This window comes from Haliotis rubra, unplaced genomic scaffold, assembly GCF_003918875.1.
Source record: "Haliotis rubra isolate DU_JTF1 unplaced genomic scaffold, ASM391887v1 Scf1597, whole genome shotgun sequence".
NCBI lineage: Eukaryota > Metazoa > Mollusca > Gastropoda > Lepetellida > Haliotidae > Haliotis > Haliotis rubra.
This window is the reverse complement of record NW_025765555.1, coordinates 72,792-85,873: the sequence shown is the minus strand read 5'-3', so window position 1 is coordinate 85,873 and position 13,082 is coordinate 72,792.

Below are 13,082 nucleotides of genomic sequence, written 5' to 3'. Positions count from 1 at the left end.
ACTAACAGGACCGGGTATTCAGGTTCGCTGACTTGTCATCGTATCCCAAGTAACTAACAAATCAAGTACTGCAGCTCACACAGCACTGAACAGAAACAACGTAAAAAATGACATTCCCATGTATATCCTACCTGTTGTAAGTAAATATGGTGTCACAATAGTGCATTTAATTATTTCATTGAAACTAATAACAATCCGTTCCTTTCAGGTAAAGGAAAAAAAATAGAAAATACATTTATTTTGCAACACACTGGAAACACCACGTCAGATTTCAGAGCTGGCGGTGAGACATAATGTTTCCTGTGAGATAGAAGTCACGCTGACCCCTTAATTCTGTGTGATGTTCACACGTACACGCGGTTATTGATTCATGGCTTGTCTTCCTGGCCACGATTAAAGGAGCAAATAATAATCATTGCATGAAGTGACTTCCTTGAAGTTGAGGCTGACATTCAATGTATATGCTGAACAGCCCAGACGAGCATTATATTTGTGGAGAAAGCGCGTCACGAGAGGAAACCGACAAACACAGAGCGACGTGTTACGCCATGCAGAAGTGAAAACAGAAATATTTCTTTCCCACTTGAGATGATGAACCGATTGTGTTTCCGAAGCTTTAATGTGAAATAGTAGGAATTTAAATTGCATGATGTGAGCCTTAGGCGAGCATAAAACATATTGTATATTATGAGGTGAATGATCACTTCATCATGTAATGTTATTCTTAAAATTACTCTAAAAAAGAAGCTAATAGTGCGTGAATATAAGCAGATAATCGAGCATTCGCGTAAGAAAGCTTAACGGTACACAAAGGCGTGTGTTCGTGTATTGACCTAATTTGCATATTTATCCGATTCGGATACTAAGTTTATCAGATTGCGTTATTGCACTGATAACACCATCCATCACATGATCAAGTTTCATCTCTTTGACTCGAGCTGTGATGTGTCTAGTTTCCGGTTGCCTTGAGCTCACCTTCCGTTTTTGCGAAATCCTTGGATAGTTATCATGATTATTACTCGTGACTTTTGGGCTGGATGTACAGAATTTCAAGGAATACATCTCGGGGTTCCAATAATACAAATAGACCATAACATCCCCCCTGTTGAATAAACGGGGCAGTTTAAAATAAAACAAAAATAACCCTCACTCACCCTCACCCGCCATCACACTCCCACTTCACTCAACAGGGTGAAATCACTGGGAATGTCGAGTGTCGGGATCATCATGGATCTATGTCACCTCAGTCTGCAACTTTAGAATAAATCAATATCATTGTTTGAAAAATATGTTTCATACATTGAAATCAGGAAGCGTTGATTAGGTGTGGAAATTATGCAAACAAAAGAAACTGGAGTTTTCGCCCTAAGATAATGACATAACATATTCCGAATGAATTGGTCCCCTCTCCGAATAGAAGCGATATTCATTATGAATTTATATTTTCGTGACACACTATGTATACGATACGGAATATCTGAATATTTCTTTATTTAATTTGGAAACTAAGGTTTGATTATTTGGGTGCACTTTCATTCATAAACCTCTACCTCCCGTTATGTACAACAACGTTGACGGATGTTATCATCCAAATGTGGCCGACTTTTACATAATAACGTGTAAAGGAACACAAATAGCTGTGAGCCTGATAAACATAAAGCATGGAAAATGGACCTGCCGTACAAGTATCGGACTGTCTGTTTTCTAGGGTTTAGTATCAAACGTGAGAAAGAAACGTATTAATGCATATAATTAAGAAATATGATGACCAGTTAAATCAGCTTTGAAAATTCTAGGTGCTAGTTTTTTTCCATTACAAAAGTGACAAATATGAATATGTGCGTGTTACTTTATCCATTAATGCTGCTACAAAACAGCAGTTAGTACACTCTGCTCTAATCAAGACGTACATGATGTATTCACTCTGTGTCTGACGATTGTAAATTACTGTCGATCCACTTCACCTCTTCATACCAAAGGGACACACTCACGTATTCAAAGGACGATGGAGAAGTAATGGTGAATTGGTGTCAAATTCAGGACGGCAGACATTATGCTGACGGAACGCTAGCCTGACCCACAAAAATGAAAAAAAATATTGACGTGACTGAAGTCATGAAATATTGCTTCGAAAACTGACAGTTTTCATCATCCTAAATGACTATGATGTTTTCTTGATCTTAATTTGAAACATTTACTGTTGACACAATACGCACAACTCGACAGTAGGATCAACAATCATGAAAGGCGGATGGTTTTGCTGGCTTAATGTCAATGGTTTATTCTCTCTATCATAACAAGTAAACTAAATGTGTTAATACTACAATATGAATCTGAAGATGGTATTTTGATAATGTAGGTGCAAGCTAATAATTTGTCTTTTGCAATAGAATCATCGTCTGTTATATCAACTTCGTAGAAGTAAAGCGCCAGGCCAGTCAATGCTGATGGGATTCTAGGCACACTCTACTTTCACTTTACTGTTTACCTCGGAACCATTGTGTTTGGAATACTATGTCTGATTCCGTCATGGAATCGTAGAAATGAACAAGTTGGACGCTGAGATGAATGTTGATTCACGCTGTGTTTCGAAGCTCAACTAACATAGCTCTACAGGGTAAGCAAATTTACTTCCTTATAAACTACCTACAAAATCTGAACATCGATCTGCAAATGTATTCTGTGTGGTGTTTTTGTTTGTGTTTTTCATTAACCTTGATGAGCAATTAACTGGAAGGTCTACACCATTCCTTTGATGAGGTCTTTGCCTAGATTGTAATAATAATCCATAAATTATTGATGCTCCACTGGCTGTTCTTATGTTTATGTTTTCAAGTGTGTTCATGGTTTTTTGTAAAGACGCATGACGTTAAGTGTGTATGTCCCGGAGGTAATAAGTGACATCTTCCGCGAGGGAAAGATAGTTCTGGGAGTTACCACCAGCAGCCTTGACGATTGCATTCAGTGACAGGCAATGGTGTTTCTACAGTCAGTGAACATTTTGGAATTATGTGTCGTTTTACTTCATATTCTGTGTCCGTTTGTGTACACGATGGACACTTGCACCATTGATGTGACATTCCACTCGAGGCCTGAGATGGATGATCTGGTGTTTACCCGGAGCCTGATAGAAGAGATGAACCAGGTGGACATGAGGGCTGAATGCTTCTCTCGGTGTCAGTGAAGGGTTCTGTGTAACCTGGTCTTGTACAACCCTCTCACCAAAACGTGTAGACTGCACTCCGAAGCTTTTGACCCCACCAGTGATGGTATATTCGAGAGTGGGTGGCAGTATTATGGGGGTGAGTTTCTATTTCACGAGAAGTAGTTATAGTATGGGCAATACTGAAACATTTGAGAGTGAGTTTAGTTTTACTCCGCACTCAGCAATATTCCAGCTATATGGCGGCGGTCTGTAAATAATCGAGTCTGGACCAGACAATCCAGTGATAAACAGCATGATCATTGGTCTGCGCAATTGGGGACCGATGACATGTGTCAACCAAGTCAGTGAGCCTGACCACCCGATCCCGTTAGTCGCCTCTTACGACAAGCATAGTCGCCTTTTGTGGCAAGCATGGGTTGCTGAAGACCTAACCTTGTGGCAGAGTGAACCACTGTCGTCGGCAATAAAACAGGCGCCACTGCTCCATATGTATATGAATTACCATTATATTTTATTCTCATACATAAGTCACACCGTCTTTGCAGTACAAGGAAGCATGTGGTGATCTAGATTTAGGGTGCAAGATATATTTGTGTTGGCATCGGCTTTGACTTTAGTGGAACATATGTTGCATTGTGTGTATGTTGAGATTTTGTAGATTTAACAACATGTTTTCTTCCTGATTCACTCAACGTGTAGACCAACTCATATTCTTGTGACCGCCTCCGTAGTGTAGTGGTTAGAGCGTCCGCCAGGAGAGCGGAAGGTCGCGGGTTCGATCCCCGACCGCGTCATACCAAAAGACGTTAAAATTTGGTACTTGTTGGTCCCTGCCTGGCGCTCGGCATTAATGGGTACAACAAGGACTGGTCGGCTCGGAGTCAGTATAATGTGTCTGAGTGGGGTATTCATGCTTCACTGTGGCATGGTATCTCAGTGGGCTAGCACTATAAAACCAGCTTAAGTCTGGGCTAGTACAAGCAGCCGCACATACACATACACACGCATGCTTGTCGTCATATGAGCGAAATATTCTTAAGCACGACGTTAAACCCAATTTCACCTCACCTCACCTCACCTCATATTCTTGTTTCCTCACAGACTGCCATATTATGGCGTGTTGCGTCAGGCCCAAGACTCTTTCATTGTAAATAACATTATTACCAGACGTCCAGGTACCAAGGCCATTCCTACTCTTCAGTCATACACGCCAGCCCACTCTGCACTTGTGATATGTAGAAAGAAATGTACATAGTGCAGTGTCACTGTTCCCTTATATCCGTTTCAGCAGCACTGGTTTCATGGGTTCAAAGAAACTGATATTGTGTGGAAATGCATTTTCCAAATAGCCAAAACAAAATATGAATTAACGCAAACAAGAGATCAAATGAGTAATGGCGAATATACAAATGGCTGCCTTGGCGGCCATATTGAAGCAGTATTCGATCAACTTAGTGTACAGTAATTACTTTGAACAAACTTGTAACTCTCAATCTACACTGGTCCCTGGTATGGTGATCTACCTTCAGTTGTTGGCGATATACAGCCCCATTTTTATGCTGTATTGTCCTAATCTAAAATCCAATTTTAGAGAGAGATGCTAGTTTTATTTCTTGATACTGTGATATTCTAGTCGGTTTTACTGTCCTTCGATGACAGGTTTTTATAATTTACATGTACTGATGGTGAATTCTAAACTTGTTTTAGTCACGATATGGCTGCAATATTGACGATGTGACTTTAAAGTTTAACTTATTCACTCACTCAATCTACACAGGCTGTGTGGTTTCTGCTGGGGGGTACCAAAGCATGCCCTATGCAAACTATTTATTTTAAAATATATCTTGCCGGCGCAGCAAATCCACTACTGTAGGAAATATATCTGATGTGTGTCTAGTCCGTCATTCCGACATCTCAGATGTGTGTGTCAGCTAATGTCCTGGGTGCCGTTCCACTAACCGATCTTAGCGCTATGCCAATCGTAAACCCCTAAAATCCCAATCTTAGTGTGACGTTACGATCGGCATACCGTTCCACTAACCAATCTTACCCAAGTCAATCGTAAAGTTAAGATTCATGACCAACTTAGGATAGCTAAAAACAATCGTAGAGAAACCAAAATGGTGGCTTTCCTATTCTATGTGAAAAATAAGAGCGAGCATTTCACCGTGAGCGTCCCCTAAAATCCCCCATGAAATGAATTTGTATATTTCTGTGATGTAAACAAACACTGCACTGAAGCCTTACAAATGTCAGGCCAGTCTGACCACTGTCGTCATTGGAACACAACCGAGCGAGTCGGTGTAACACATTTGTACAACAATATTGCAACGTCATGGTTAAGAATAGGGACAGCCGTGAAGTGAACAATGTTCTGAAGCAAAAAAGATACAAATATGTTTGATTTTACTGCGCATATTTGGTGGGGGATTCTAAAGGCAAGCCGCGTGTTATTCAAGACCACTGACAGACTCTACATACGTTATAGCCTCCTCACGGCTTGTTTATTCTGATTGACAAGGTTCAGGCACATATTAAAAGCTCGGAAATATTGACATTTTTTAAAGTTCAGACTTAAAACCTGTTCTCAGTATATTACTTATAATCTCGGCTGTAAATATTCTCGTGTAAATTATCTGTACATAGCGCTTTGAGCATGCCCCAGGATGTGGAATAGGCGCACTATAAATATGCATTTATTATTATTATATTATGCCTGATACCCAGCGTTCACACGCACTTGCACCTGGAACCAAGGTGCTCACTACCCTAATATTTTGCTCTAGGTTTTTTCTCCACGTTTACACTTGGTTGGAAAAATACCCATGAAGGCCCGGATTAGAATATTGAACGTAAGAGGCCACTAACGGGATCGGGTGGTCAGGCTTGCTAACTTGGTTGACACATGTCATCGGTTCCCAAATGCGCAGATCGATGCTCATGCTGTTGATCACTGTATTGTCTGGTCCAGACTCGATTATTTATAGCTAAGATACATAGCGTTCACTAACATGAACGATCATGTTAGTGAACGCTATGCATCTTAGCTAGATTATTTACAGACCGCCGCCATATAGCTGGACTATTGCTGAGTGCGGCGTAAATCTAAACTCACTCACTCACTCAGTTGGTTCGTAAACTTCTTCCATCATTTGCTAGACTATGCACAGGGAGATAACTCGTGCCTCGCATTCCTCTATCTCTCGCACGAAAGAGTCTCGATCTAAGCTTGGATCGGATCGTAAGATCGGGACCGGCTACGATCGGCCTAAGATCGGGTAGTGGAACGGGTGTAACTTTTAGCTAAGACGATTGTAAAATTGGCGTAACTTGCTAAGATTAATCTTAGATAAGATCGGTTAGTGGAACGGCACCCTGCATTGTAACCTTACTATATTCAAGTTCTGGTTTAGATCAAGCCGTTTTACTCAGTCAATCGTTAATAATTATTAGTAGAAAATGTCAAACACAGGTAACAGCGAATTACTACATGAAACAGCATCAGTGTGTCATGGTGTCTAGTTGTAAGTATAAAACCTACACATCGAGTCAACAAACGCAGGGAAATAGTCCGGGACATCACATTCAACCATCAGTTCCTTGAGTTCAATTAACAATGGACACTTGGGTGAAAAGTAGTCGATATTATGGAAGCCAATTGTGACGAAACTAGCAGCAATTGACTTTGTTGAGAGTTATAGATTTAATTTGAGATGAAGTTTATTCAACCACGGACACCCCTGTTACCACAATTACCATGTTGTGATAGATTCTGGCTTTGTGTGCTGACGAGTTGGCTCCTCAGCCTGACAGTGTGGGTTCGAATTCCGGATAGGACACAATCTAACAAGCACTATATAGTGTACCTTGCTGAAAAGGTGTTATCTCAAATATATCAGTTGTTGCTTTTTATACTTTTAACAGCAACGTTTACATTGGTGTAGAGAACACAAATTAGTTCTGAAAATGTCATCTGTGGATACAGAGTACATACATCAGTGATTACTTACACACGATGCTCTGCTCTTCCTTTACAGTTGCATGCGATAACTACAGATTGGCAAACAGTCAGGAGAACGTGGATGTCATTGCCACTGACATAGGGGACATCTGCAACACCAGCTACTTTACTGTCGACAGCAACAACTCTTCCTGTTTGAGAGGAGCCACCTGGAAAACGGTGAAAATAAAGTGCGTTCCTTGTTACAATGGCACCACCCAGCAGTCAATGGTAAGATATGCCATCATTATACATAAATAAATTTTCAGTGAAGTAAAATTCTGTGACCTCTGTCAACGGAGCCAAAACATGGCAGAAGTTAAAAACATTTAACATTATATTTAATGCTTATAACCTGATTAAAAGTTATAATGAAAGTGACAAAAAACCTCACCGAGACAAAATAATAAGCTGTGTGGGAACTGTGTAATTGTCTAACTTTGGTTAATTGGTCCTTACATGTGAATATGAGCTACAGAAAGCAGACGACAGCTCACAAGTCTACCTCCCTCGGGAAAATTTCCACTGGGGAGGTAACTCTATTATGATAAACTGACTGAAGTGTTCATAAATCATTAATGGTTGTAACGGAACAAAAACTAAAAACAAAACAATTGGAATACCTTAGTATTAACATGGGGTCGTATATAGTGGTAAATGATATGTTTTGTATATTAGTGGTAAATGATATGTTTTGTATATTAGTGATAAATGATATGTTTTGTATATTAGTGATGAATGATATGTTTTGTATATTAGTGGTCAATGATATGTTTTGTATATTAGTGATAAATGATATGTTTTGTATATTAGTGATAAATGATATGTTTTGTATATTAGTGATACATAATATGTTTTGTATATTAGTGATAAATGATATGTTTTGTATATTAGTGATACATAATATGTTGGTGGTCCCTGCTTTTGTAATGTTTAGTCATGTTTGCGGTTGTGTCAAGCCTTGGATATCTCGAACAAGTGTCTCTCACTTCATGTTCGACACATCCGTGTTTCACTGCACCAAGATCGGTTCAGCCAGAATTCTGTTTCAGACAAAGCATTAGGATTTTTCGAGTTAGGTCGAAGCAAGCCTCTTAATCACTTCAATATTAACATAACATGTGTAAATAAATATATAGTCACAATAGTCACTAATAAATACAACCGGATAATAGTGAGAGATATCTGTGACTTGTTAGAATTAATTGTGCAGGTATTGTACAACATGTATTCAATATTTCAAGAAATGTCAACAGTGTATATCCTGCCTACATGTTCATAAGAACCCAATAATTACAATACAATTTTAATCACATTATACTTACAATGGCGGTGTAGACCGTACTAGCAGTGATAATGACAATAACGCCAGGTTAAGAAGTGTAAATTACTGTGAAAGGCTATATGCTGAATTAGTCTGCCTGTTCGTGAAGATTCCAGATTAGCATTGGCAATATAAAAACCATCTCCTGCATCTTAACAGAAACGACGCAAGACAATGAGTACATTTTTTACAAGAGAAACACAAATTAACACTGATGTTGTTTACGGTTACAAGGACATAGTGAAGAGTCTCATTATAACATTATAACGCTCCACTTGTTGGTTATGTTTACAGTGATTACAAACTCGCATGGTTGATTAAAATCAAACTTAAGTCTCATTTTGTATGCCAAGCACGTAGTGTCTGCTTTTCGATCAATGTTCGCACAATAAGCCAATCCAAAACTGCTTTCAATACGTGCGTAAAAGTGTTTTAGCGTGGATCCAAGACGCAATAGGCTAACGTTAGCAAGGGTCATAAAAGAAGCAATTGTTCGTAGTGCAACATCGTGTACTGACTCTGGGGGACGAGTACGATGATGCAAAACAGAACGTTGTCAAGTAATCTCATTGCAAAAAGAAATAGCAGAAACCTTGTAGTCATATATTTTATAGAAGAAATAAATTGATCATTGAGATTATCACATTATAGCCGATCTTGTGAATGACATGTGCCTAAATAGCTGGTGATCTAATTTGAAGACGTTGTCGCCACATGCAATGTTATGTCAGATTTGGTTTTGCACAGAAATCATTGAACTAAACATAATATTTCATCATACCCTTATTAACAAACTATTTGGTAATTTTCACCAACATTTCCTAGCGTGTATTTGATGACGTCACGATTATTACATTAACCATTCAGTAATAATTTCAGGATCCATCAACATCTGTAACAGAAGACCTTGAGTTTGATATCACTGTTGGAATGGCACTGAGGCTCAGAATGTCTGGATCTCGAACACATTTGTAAGTCAGTGAGAAATAACTGCTTGACGAAACATTAGCCATCATTGAGTTGTTCGTGGCAAGACTTGTATTGTGTGAAGAATACCACGAAGTGGGAGGGGGATATATTTTTAGCTCCGATTTAGCTGACAGATTTTCGCAAAACACCTTACAGATAGGGAAATCAAATTTGGTAGTTGTTTTCAGGACACAAATGCCTTGATCGAGTTCGAACACGGAAACTGTGTTACAATTTGTTACATAGATATGACACTTGTGATGCGTTTCTTGACTTTGTGCGCGGTATCCCCAATGGGAACCGATTTTCTCAGTAACCGTTACAGATTGGGAAACCAAATGTGGTATGGGGAAACCAAATGTATTTGTGTCGTAGAACAGAGCACACATCCTTACACTGCACCCACCATCGACTGCCTCTCCCCAGACATGTAACTGAATACTTTTACACTGCAGTAACCACGTATGGCTGATGCATCCCAACCACGATGTGGTCTACCTGTTGTCACTGAGATGGGATTGGCCCACAGTTGGCCAATTTAAGATTATCTTCAACACACGTCAAGCAAACGTTTGGGGTGATGAGTTTCGGACCGATTTCACAGCAAACAACTACAACAACTACGTGGTAGAGATAATCATAACAGAGACGTCTTTCCTTGTAGGTTGGTTATCTCGAGTTACTCAGTACAAGAGGGCGTGACTGAATTATGTGTTGATATAGACATATCTCTCCTGGTAGGTTGGTTGTCTCGAGTTACTCAGTACAATAGGGCGTGACTGAATTATGTGTTGATCTAGACATGTCTCTCCTGGTAGGTTGGTTGTCTCGAGTTACTCAGTACAAGAGGGCGTGACTGAATTATGTGTTGATGTAGACATGTCTCTCTTGGTAAGTTGATTCTTTGTAGTCACTAAGATGGTTTGACTGGGTTGAGTGTTGATCTACACATGTCTCTCCTGGTAGGCTGGTTGTCCTGGTCACCGAGTAGAAGTGGATGTGACTGAGAGTGTTGATCTACAAAATGTCTCTCCTGGTAGGCTGGTTGTCCTTAGTCAAGTATTGAACGACATACGTCTTTGAAGTTTTTTTAAAGTTTCTGTTGTGAGCTGAATACCGATATATACGCTGTTAACGTGTGAGACAACTCATTAGATCAACTCGTGATTTCCATACTTGTAGTTTGTTAAGATGGGATTATATTTTCCAGACTTACGTTGATGGAGCTCTGTGGATGACGAACCCAATCCGCTTCTCCCTGAGTGGCATCCGACATATAAAGTTTGATGGACTTACTGCCCTGCATGAATTCACAATCGGGAAGGGAATGTGTTGAGGAAAGTGAAACACGACAATTCAGCCAAACTAAATACCTGCATATGTCTAATCTGAGATTTTCCGTTGGTCTTTTGCTTACCCTCGTCAATATGTTGCATTTTCTGTTAAGACAATTTTGGAGTGACATTTAGAATATCGATCCTGAAAGAGATATTCTGCGATATCCGGAGGGATTTACAACATATCGGTACACATGTGCTGATTATTAAGACATATCTAGGTATCATAACACATTGTTTCTGGTGGTAAGACATTTGTTTTATTATTAAAGTCATCCTTTTCAGATATATTACTCATTGGTGAGTTTCCAAAGGTCTCTTCACAATTTGGCTGAAATATTACATCACGTATAGGTGTTTGCCCTTGCTGTCTGTCGAGTAAGTTAGAATAGTACTGGCATGTGACGCTCGACTCCCACAATACGACGGTATCCGGTAGAATCACATTTGGTATCGATCTTCAGCAAACCATGCCTGTCGTAAGAGTGAGTGAGTGAGTTCAAGTGCATCAGTACTATTCCAGCCATATAGCGACGAGACCACGTCTGCAGACAACTACATTATATTTTCAAATGTTAAAATACATATGTCTTCATTACAGTGTTATTTGCAAATAAAAATACCATAACACCACATGTAAAAACTGACAACTGGTCACACATACATAATTAAAATTGATGATAGTGACCGATTTCTCCCCATTTGTTCAAATGCTCGATAATGTGAGTCCATTGCATTTAAAAAATCCACAGTCAAGCAGAAACTGCCAGCCATGTATACCGTGTATACAAAGTCTTCTAAACTTAATAAATGTTCACTTTCTTCAAACTTGTTAACCTCCATCTTCCATCAAGTGCATGCAAACATTTTACTCGTTACAAAATACGGCATTCTTACATCCACAGAGTCTACATACTGACCCCCTGTGGATGTGATATGCAAGGATTTATTCAGGGTCAACCAAATACGATTGGCTTTGAGTCTCCATGATAAATCTGAAGTTTCTTGAAAATGTTAGCTTATTTTGAATGCTCATGAAATCTGTCATCCCTGTGCCTTTGACCATATATAGGACTGATAGTTACCAAAATGTTTAGATCCATATTTATGTTTGTTGAGTTGAGTTCAGTTTTACGTCGCATCGGCGTTATTTCAGCCATATAGCGACGAGACCAAGACCACATGGCGTCGTGTGTCTTTACAGAAACATCAAGCCGACTTGTAGACTGCCAACATTTAAAATATGAGCTATAAATACCGCCCGAATGCGTCCGTTGTTCATTGTAAGGTGAAGACTTGACAATTAAATTCAAAAACAGCTAATGCATTGGTTTTGTTAATTAACTCACTTACAAAACCTGTAACATAGGTGACGCATAACATTGACGCCATTACCCGGAACACATTGTCTTGATGGCATGACGATACATGAATCGTTTAAAACATTAAACATGATGCAACATAATCGTAATGTGGGCCCATAATACCATCACACCCATTAACTACCCTCCAGCATGTATACAATAGCATGCAGTATTGAGATCATTGTTTCGTTTATTGATTTGGGAGATCAAGTTTCATCTCTGCTTTTAATTGGTCCATTCATACACAGTAAGTTCTAACCGCTTCAAACAATTGTCGTTTAACTTTCATAACAGAAGTTTCTGTTCGATTTGATAATCGATAGTGCTTGTTGTTTGGCGTTGATGATTTCAACTTCACTTCGGTCGATGCGTCTGCTGCTGGAGGATTTAAGTCCTCGGTGGCGTTTCTCCATTACGCTGAATGAGACACTAATACAACACTGACCCGACAAAAGACATTGTGAGTGCTTACATTAAACTACTCACCTCATTGTTGAAAACTGAACATTTTGTGAGTAAATATTTGATAGTTTTACTGGATTTACTTTTCCAATCCCTGACTGTCTGGTTTGTTTTCAGGCCGCCATTCCTCCAGGGTACTGCTGTGTGACCTATAGCAATAAACACACACACATGCAAATTGTGTGAACGACGGGTACTTACCTTTTCTTCTTGTGTCGCCGCTGCTTTCTTTCTCGTTTACCCAAGGCGAACTAAATATACTTGCTTTCAAGTCAAACTGTCTCAATGACAGTTGTCACCGGTAGCACAGGACATGTTTACAACGTTGTGGTCACAGACTGACAGTGGTCCATTCAGGCAATGTTCACAGAATGGATTGCCCAAAAATAAGATGCTAGTCAGACTGACAATGGCCCATTCACGCAATGTTCACAGTATGGATTACCCAAATAAGATGCTA